Raw genomic sequence first — 9,539 nt, 5'->3', positions numbered from 1 at the left:
CGCTCTGTCAGTCCCCATTGCCATGGCTACTGCAGATGTTTACCTCGCAGCCAACGAGCCGGTATATCTACCCGCTCGCCTGCGCGCAACCACCGTTCTCACGGTGACCCAGAGAAATCTCAAATGAGCATAATGTCTGGTTGCACGGCTCACGCCGTATGTGTTTCAAATGCAGTGAATGTGCCCACGTTTCCGTGTTCACCCCTGCACACAAGCACTATAAATCCCGTGTCTCTCACAGAGCCCACTCTCATAAAGCAGGCAGAAGCCGCTCGAGTGTTAAAAGTAGGTCACGTGTCCACCTCCCCGTGCCCACACCTACTCACTGCCCGCTCTGTCACACGGCCTCTCACGACCGGTCATGTTCGGTCATCTCGAGCTCTCGAGCCCGCGACGCCGGCAATCAGAGCTCGGAGGCCATTCTGCCCCTGGCTGCACACGCGAAAGCGTGGGAAGCTATTCCAGGCGCGTCAGAATGGGTGCTAAGCACAGTAAAACAGGGCTATACTCTGCAGTTCGCTCGCCGCCCTCCGCGCTTTCAAGCGCGTACCGAGACCAGAGTGAATGGGGAAGTAGCACATCTACTTCGAGCAGAAATAGCTACACTTCTGTGCAAAGGGGCTATAGAACCAGTTTTCCCCTTCTATGAGCGAGTTGGGCTTTTACAGCCGTTATTTCCTCGTTCCCAAGAAGGACGGAGCTCTCAGACCAATTTTGGATCTGAGACGTTTGAACAAAACTCTTATGAGAAGACCGTTCAAAATGCTCACAACCAGGCAAATTCTCGCGCAAATTCGCCCGAGGGACTGGTTTATATCTCTCGATCTAAAAGACGCATACTTTCAGATCCAGATAATACCCCGTCACAGGCCATTCTTGAGATTCGCCTTCGACGGTCAGGTATATCAGTACACCGTCCTGCCTTTCGGCCTGTCGCTGGCACCCCGTACATTTACGAAGTGCATGGACACGGCTCTCGCTCCCCTGAGGGGTCGGGGAATGCGAATTCTGAACTACTTGGACGATTGGCTAATTCTAGCACAGTCAGAGGCCGAACTCATCGCCCACAGAACAGTGCTTCTAAGCCACCTGGACAGCCTGGGGCTCACGGTCAACTGGACCAAGAGCTCATTAGTGCCCAGTCAATCAACCTCTTTTCTGGGTTTGGATCTGGACACTGTGGCAATGACGGCCCGCCTGTCGACACAGCGCGCGCGCTGCATTCGACGCCTAGCCGCGTCTTTCCAGCCGGGCAGCACCGCACCTCTCAAGACATTTCAGAGGATGCTGGGTTGTATGGCTTCAGCTGCAGCAGTGCTTCAGCTGGGTCTGTTACGTATGCGCCCGCTACAACGCTGGCTGAATGCCCGAGTGCCTCACAGAGCCTGGGCTTCCGGCGGCATTCGAATCAGAGTGACTCAGAGCTGCGTTTCAGCACTGAAGCCCTGGTTAGCGGCCGACTGGTACCAGCGGGGAGTGACAATGGGAGCCATCTCGCACCGCAAAGTTAACTCGACGGACGCTTCCACCTCAGGTTGGGGCGCTCTTTTCGAGGGCAAACCGGTCTTTGGCCTGTGGTCAGACCAGGAGAAATGCCTCCACATAAACTGGAGATGATAGCGGTCGAGAACGCGCTCAAGCGCTTCCTCCCATTTCTACAGGATCACCATGTGCTAGTCCCCTCGGACAACATGTCAGTGGTATCCTATGTGAACCGACAGGGCGGCGTCAGATCCAGAAACCTGTGCAAGCTGACAGAACGCCTTCTCGTGTGGGCTCACCGCTCGTTGCGCTCGCTGAGAGCCGCGCACGTGCCGGGCCACCTGAATGTCGGTCCAGACAGACTGTCCAGAGACATCATTCCCCCGGGAGAATGGTCCCTGCACCCCCAGACAGTCCAGTTTCTCTGGCGCCTATTCGGCAGAGCGGAGGTCAATCTCTTTGCGTCAAGAGACAACGCTCACTGCCCGAAATTTTCTAAGTGGTCGGTGTTTTCTAAATGGTGCGCTACTAAGAGCTTAGATCCACGTGCATGTGGGGTCCCACGGGTGCTCTCCTTCCTACAAGAGCTGTTGGACAAGGGCAGGTCCCCTTCCACGCTCAAAGTGTATGTGCTTATTGCAGCGTTCGCTGAGACGACGCGCGGCCAGACATTAGGAAGGAACGAGCTTATTATCCGCTTCCTCAGAGGAGCCAGACGGATGAATCCCCCGCGGCCCCCCTCGGTTCCTATTTGGGATCTGTCCTTGGTCCTGGAGGCCCTGAAGGCTTTTCCCTTTGAACCGCTTGAATCTGTGGATTTAAAGTACCTGTCGCTCAAAACCGTTTTTCTGATAGCTCTGTCTTCAGTAAAACGCGTGGGGGATTTGCACGCGCTATCTGTTAGCCCTGCATGTCTTGAGTTCGGACCGAACGACTCGAAAGTCATTCTCAGACCGAGACACGGTTACATCCCCAAAGCGATTGGAACCCCTTTTAGGGCACAAATTATTTCCCTTTCGGCTCTGCCAGCATCTGATAATGGGGACAGTGATAACCTCCTATGCCCTGTCAGGGCGCTGAGAGTTTACATCACGCGCTCCGCCGCTTTCAGGCGTTCCGAGCAGCTCTTTGTTTCCTTCGGCGGGAGCACCAAGGGTCTCGCCGCCTCAAAACAGAGCCTGTCCAGGTGGATAGTGGACGCGATTGCAGCAGCTTATGCCTCCAAGCACCTGCAGTGCCCTCTGGGTATCAGAGCCCACTCTACTAGAAGCATGGCCTCTTCGTGGGCATGGTCCAGTGGAATTTCTATCCACGATATTTGTATGGCGGCGGGCTGGGCCTCCCCATCGACATTCGTGAGGTTTTATAACCTGGAAGTTCCCGCCTTACAGGCTAAATTGCTGTCAGTATAAGTGACATGTATGCTCTGCCCAGTCGCTCATGTGCAGACTACGTTCACATGCTGACCAGGGTGGGAATTATGTAATTTTAGGGGCAAGGCCATTTGGCCTCCACCTTTTTTTTTTTTTTAGGGGCACCAAGGCCATATGACAGGGCACAAAGGCCATCGTACAATTCGATGGTTTTCCCATTCAGATTGATACCATAACATCCTAATTTGGAATAAGACATGGATTATGACTTTTTTAATAAAAAAAAAAAACATTTTTTAATGAGAGAGAGAGAGCGCCATTACATCCAGAAGGTATACACCCTCACACAACAATAGAAACAACATAAATGCCAATAAAAGCATTCAGAAACACCACAAATGCCAATAAAAGCATTCAGAAACAACACAAATGCCAATAAAAGCATTCAGAAACAACCCAAATGCCAATAAATTAATAATTTCCTGCATTGTCGAACGCTCTTCTTCATGCGTTTCAAATATGGACTATAATGTTCAGTAGAGCGCCCTCAGGCTGCTGGTATGAATTGAAAACACAGCACATCAGTATACAGCGCTCATAATGATTACATCGACGCATTTGGCTATAAATTCAATAAAATATTATTCCTGTCAATAGAAATCTGATGTAAACTGAGAATATATCAATATTTCTCCAAATCTGCACACTTTTGAGCTAAGAGCCGTGAGGGACGTTGTTTTGTGAATCGCTTTCATGACGACAGCACAGGAGTTTTTTATGAATGGGAGCGTCTGACGCTCATAATTCATATTAAAGGTATCGACTCATTTTTGCATTTCATAACTCCTGACACAAATTAAGACATAACTGTCAATATAAATTTCTCAGAATACAATAGTGGTCAAATACTGAAACGTGAGTCTTATATCTTTTTAATGATGTAAGTTATAGTTTGTCAAGGTAATAACATTAAATCTTATAGTAACTTTGAACTATAAAAAAAAAAAAAAACGCTTCAGTGCGCCGACGCCGTTACCTCTGGAACCTTGCATAGGGCCCTTTTCTGAAAAGGGCACTTATCTAAGTTACTAGCAAATAGATTTTGATATTTTTAGGTCAAACCGTTCTTGTCTGTCAGTCATATAATGCAGGTCTATGGTCACGGTCTCAAAGAGAAGCCATCCACAGAGTCCAAATTAAAACAATTCCCCATCGTAAGTACACATTGATGGCCTAAGACACGAAACGAGCGGTTTGTGTGAGAAAACGAACAGTATTTATATCGTTTTTACCTCTTATAACACAGCGACGTCCAAGTGATCTGAGGGCGCCCGCGCTTCCTGCTGTGTGACGTGTGCGCAGACTGGTGCATAGATAGACATATAGATTTCGCCTTGGCTACGGCAGTTCATGAACGACAGCCGTAGCCAAGGCGAAATCTAGTGTATATATCTATGCACCAGTGTAGACAACAGAGTGTCGTTCTTCTGTTGGTGCTGACGTTACATGATTCTTGCACTGCTGTTTTGATGCGTGAGATCATCGATGTGATTATGACACTGCACCTGCGCGAATCCACAAACTAATTGAAGTTCAGAGACTACTTGGGTGGAACTTGGACAGGGCCAGGGCACACAGGCCACTGTGGCCGTACGATGATTTTTTTTTCACGGGGCATGAAGGCCAAAGTGTAGGGCAACGGCGGCCATGGCCGCGTGGCCGCGGTATAATTCCCACCCTGATGCTGACGATATTTCTGGCATGTTACTTAGGGTGAAGTGTTTTATACTCAGACCGGCTGGTCCGCTCTGTTTATCATTCCCCGTTACGCGCTGTTTACCGGTGCTGGCCCGCGCTGCTGGCCGCCCGTCTTCCACTCTGCTGCGCGGGGGGTTATTCTCTTCGTAAAAGACCGATGATGTCGCTCTTTTCTTCCCCTAATGTGTGCTTATGTACTGTGTGGGCTTGCGCTGCCGGCCCCACTGTTTTGCACTGATATATACTTATAGACCGGCGGCGCCGCTCTATTTTATACACTGAGTGAAGTGCTTTGTACTGTGTTGGCCCGTCTCTCCGACCGGCCACCTGTTCCAGCAGAATGTTTTCCCCGGTCTCCCTGGGTTTCAAGTGCTGGATGCTCGGCGCGCACGGCGTTGACAATGGGTTCCCGTAGCGTAAGCAACTTACGCAATACGAGAGAACCTCTCGTAAGAGAACGTACTCGGTTACCTAATGTAACCTCGGTTCTCTCTAGAAGAGGGAACGAGTATTGCGTAACCTGCCGTGTCGCGCCACGAGCTTTTGCGCTTCAGACTACGAAAACCAGATATTCAGCCTGTGAGCCTTCGTTATATACACTCTGGCCACACCCATCTTGACGGTTAGAAGGGTGTGGAGGGCGCGAAGCGCCCTCATTGGAGGCCACGTTTCACGAGGCTCACTGATAGGCTTAAGCAGTTGCCGCCGAGCAGCCAATGAGCACGCTTATACAGCCTGCCTTGGTCTGCCGGCTGCCGCACTGCGTTGACAATGAATACAAAATTAAGGATAATTTTTGGCTTCAGATCTCGAAGAAAGAAGACTTTCCCGTAGCGTAAGCAACTTACGCAATACTCGTTCCCTCTTCTAGAGAGAACCGAGGTTACATTAGGTAACCGAGTACGTTTTGTGATCACACTGTTATTTCACTGTTTTGTTGTTGTTTTCAAAGACAAACTCACTTATATTAAACAAATAAATATTTTTTTACTAACAAAATTTTGCGCTTTTTCCTCCGCTATCGTCCTGTCAATAATCTCGCTGTCTCACTCTCGCGGCTATGATTAGCTACAGTTACAGTACAATTTTATGTAGGCCTACCATTATCGCGGTACCCACCACCATCAGCAGTTTTGCATTAGACCTACAGTATTTGCAATAACCACCCCTTGTCCAAAACTGAGCGTATTGTCTAAAAGAAGAGTTATGACAGCTGCGTATGCTACACTTGACTGAACATTGCTTGCCTAGCGCAGCACCAGACAGATTTAACTCCGCACAGCTAATAAAACCGTCTGGGTGCAGATTAATATTTAATATTTCTGATATATAAATATTTCTCTGAAACGCGTTAAGTTGCACATAAGTAAGCCCAGGACCTGCCCTGAACAGTTTAATATGCGGTATGCGGAGCCATAGGACTATTATTTTGTTGAATAAACCTGGGGAACTACCGATGACGTCATATGCTCAGATTTTCTTGACCAATCGGCTGACAGGGGCGCCTCATGACCGTCCACATGTGCAAAACGAAGTAATTTATTCGTTTTTTGCCTGTGAACTAAAAAACTAAAAATCAAGCCAAAATCTCGTTTTTCGTTTTTTGGAAAAAACGAAAAAACGGATAAAGGCGCCATTTCTCGTTTCTGCTTATTTCATTTCAAATAGGAAATGAAATGGACGGAAGATACCCTGAGTAATGTTTAATCTCAAGATTGTATTTCGAGTTTTTTTTCCTCGAAATTGAACGAGTTATTTCTCGAAACACAACAACTTTATTCTTGATATTTAATGAGTTTATTCTCAAGATTGTATTTCGACTTTTTTTTCGAAATTTAACGAGTTTAATCTCGCATTATAACCCAGCAAACACGTGACGTAACGGCGACCAAAAGTGACGTCAGTATTGGTCGTGGGTTCGTCACGTCACCAAAAGACTATGCCACGACGTTGTGGCAACGTCATCACAAGGTAGTCTCGTGACCACAGCTCTTGGTCGCTTCCTTACCTTCCCACAACGTTGTCTAAAGACCAGCTGATGACCAATTATTTTGGTCATTTTCTAACCTCCTCACCACGTCTTAGCCACGTCATTTCTTGACTTTAAGCAGATGTACATTTTAATAGAAGAATTTGTTTTCAGATGTTTTATATGTACAGGTGCTGGTCATATAATTAGAATATCATCAAAAAGTTGATTTATATCAGTAATTTCATTCAAAAAGTGAAACTATAATTTAATTATATATATACACACACACATATATATATATATATATATATATATATATATATATATATATATATATATATATATATATATATATATATATTATTATTATTATTATTATTATTTAAAAATGTTACCCTATTCACCTGTAGTGTCTCACTTAAGACTCATTCAAGTCATACAGATTTCAACAATTTCACTTCGGTACAGTAGGGGGCAGTATATGCAACTCTCAAACGCTTGCAGCCTCCCCATATCCACAAAAGAAGAGCTTCCGCTGCTGGTTGTGTTGAATCGAAGAAAGAAGAAATACACCATTCCTTCACGACGAAACACAGGTAAGTGTAAATACAACCCGCCATAAGGGTCCCACACATTCTCTAAAGTATTTTCCGAATTTTACATTTTAACCAAGATCTCTGTTTCAAATGTAGGTTAAAATGGTCGGCAAACGCGCCCGCGCGTTTTGCTTGATTTTCTTCACATTGTAGCACTATAAACTTAAATTTCTCCGTAATTTATAGTCATACAGAAAAAAGAAATATAAAAAAAGAATCTGTGATATTTCTACTTTTGTATGTGTCCACTTACAATCAAATCAAAACATTGTGCTTTTGTAAAATAAAGAAAATAAACAGGGTGTGCGTTCTGCCTCTTTTTTTTCTTGAGCACGTCTATAAACTGAAACAAAACTCAGCGAATACTTGTCATACATTTATGAGCCATATACCTTTATAATCATTTAAGTGTGTACTTTTAAATGATCGGATTCAAACTGAAAACAAATATTATCTGCTTAAGTAATTTGTATAAAACCAACAAGATGAGTTAGACAAACACTATGAACAGTAAGTTAACAATTGTTGCATAAGCTTTGTCAAGTTGTGCGGATCTATATTAAAATATACCTTATGTTGACATTTTTTTATTTATTTACACCACAGGTGTCAAACTCAGTTCCTGGAGGGCCACAGCCCTACAGAGTTTTGTTCCAACCCTGCTTCAACACACACACACCTGCAGTTTTCAAATAAGCCTGAAGGACTTGATTACCTGATCAGGTGTGTTTAATTAGGGTTGAAGCTAAACTCTGCAGGGCTGTGGCTCTCCAGGAACTGAGTTTGACACCCCTGATTTACACAGACCTTGATCCAGTAAGTCCTATTCAGCCTGAGATGTCTGATGGTATGATTATATTTTTATTGTTGGTTTAATGACTTTGAAAATTGTTTATTTGTAAGTGTTACAGTTATCAACATGGTGACACAAGAAATGTAGCCTGGTGATTTGAACTTTGGTAGTTCTTGTTTTATAACATGCTGAACCTAAGTGTTGAGTTTAATCGCTTGCATTTTGTATTGCATATGTGCACACAGAAACTGCCAGCTGCTCCTCAAGTGTGTCAGACTCTATCTCCGCCTTAACCCAAACGGTTACAGTAATGCAAGGTATGTTCATTTTTATTGTGGGTAAATTTCAGTCATGTAATAACTGCAATGTGTTATCTTTGCACTTTGTACATTTCTGACCTTCATTTTAATGTCTTTGAAACATTTTGCATTTCTGAAACAGAGACACTTAAGGCAATGTTGACCCACCAGGATGTGATGGCAAAAAAAATCCAGGAGATCCTCCTCCGGTTAAACCAGACTGGAGGAGCCAGCCAGGGTCCGGAGACTCCAACAGAAATCGATGTGGCCCAGTCTTTGGAAGAACTTGCTGTCTTGGAGGCAAAACTGAAAGAGCTTCCAGACTACAAGATTTATTTAAGATTTATTTAAATTGTTTGTCTAGGTGCAGTCAGTCTCAGAAGTGGCGGTCCCACAAGAGATCAATAACCAGCAATTCAGTGACACAGATTAAGATTCAGATGAAGAGCTTTTTAAAGTGTTTTACATAGTGATGTTTATTTTTTTCCTTTTTTGCTTTAATGTATAGTTGTGTTAATTTTTTCCCCATTTGTTATTATAGTGTCTGTTAAATTCTGTTAAATAAAATCTGCAAAAACACTTTTCAGTTCTTTCAATTATTCTACAATTATTCTACAGTTTACATTAGTGAATGTTTAAACATGTTTTTACCAATTGTTTGAGTAAAATGTCAAGATTTGAACAGTAATGCTAGTTGAAACAACAAACTTAAGTTCTGAACAAGAACCACAATTATCGATGTTGCTGTGACAGTAGTGGCAGGTAAATGCTAGTATAAATGGATGTGAATAAATCCACTGCAGAATGAATATATATATGAATATATGAAAAACTATCAAAAGTCATCAAATGACCAATCGGCGACCTTAATTAAATAACGTTGTCGCAACGTACTGGAGACGTTGTCACGACGTCGGTTGGCGACGTCGTAGCGACCTCTTTTGGTGTTTCACTTTGACGGTTGTGGCGACGTCATATGCTAACGTAAGCGTGACTAAAAATGACCAGCACGTGACGTCGTCACAACGTCATATTGTTTGCTGGGAATGACTTTAATCTCGAGATGGTTTTATTTTTTTTATTATTGCTTGGCCCTAATCTCCTCTTCCGTAGCAGGCAGCCTATCAATCGTTAAAAAGGAACACTTCAGTAACACTACACTAGATAAAAATATATTGATTATCATATGTCACTTCAAATGTTTCCAATTATTATGACGTTATGAAATGAGATTGGAGTAAAACCATGAAGCCTAATGTTTGGTGC

The 9,539-nt window shown here is 44.2% G+C and overlaps 1 long non-coding RNA gene across 1 annotated transcript; it reads left to right on the top strand.

The window, feature by feature from the left end:
* The first annotated feature begins 7,679 nt into the window (after window positions 1-7,679).
* On the top strand, window positions 7,680-8,839 carry LOC311079976. The gene is made up of 3 exons (XR_014605486.1): window positions 7,680-8,028; window positions 8,220-8,291; window positions 8,416-8,839. It is a non-coding gene; the product is annotated as an uncharacterized lncRNA (long non-coding RNA).
* Window positions 8,840-9,539: the final 700 nt, after the last annotated feature.

Source organism: Abramis brama, assembly GCF_963993115.1.
Source record: "Abramis brama genome assembly, chromosome: 3".
Taxonomy (NCBI): Eukaryota; Metazoa; Chordata; class Actinopteri; order Cypriniformes; family Leuciscidae; genus Abramis; species Abramis brama.
This window is presented reverse-complemented; position numbering and strand designations above follow the sequence as displayed.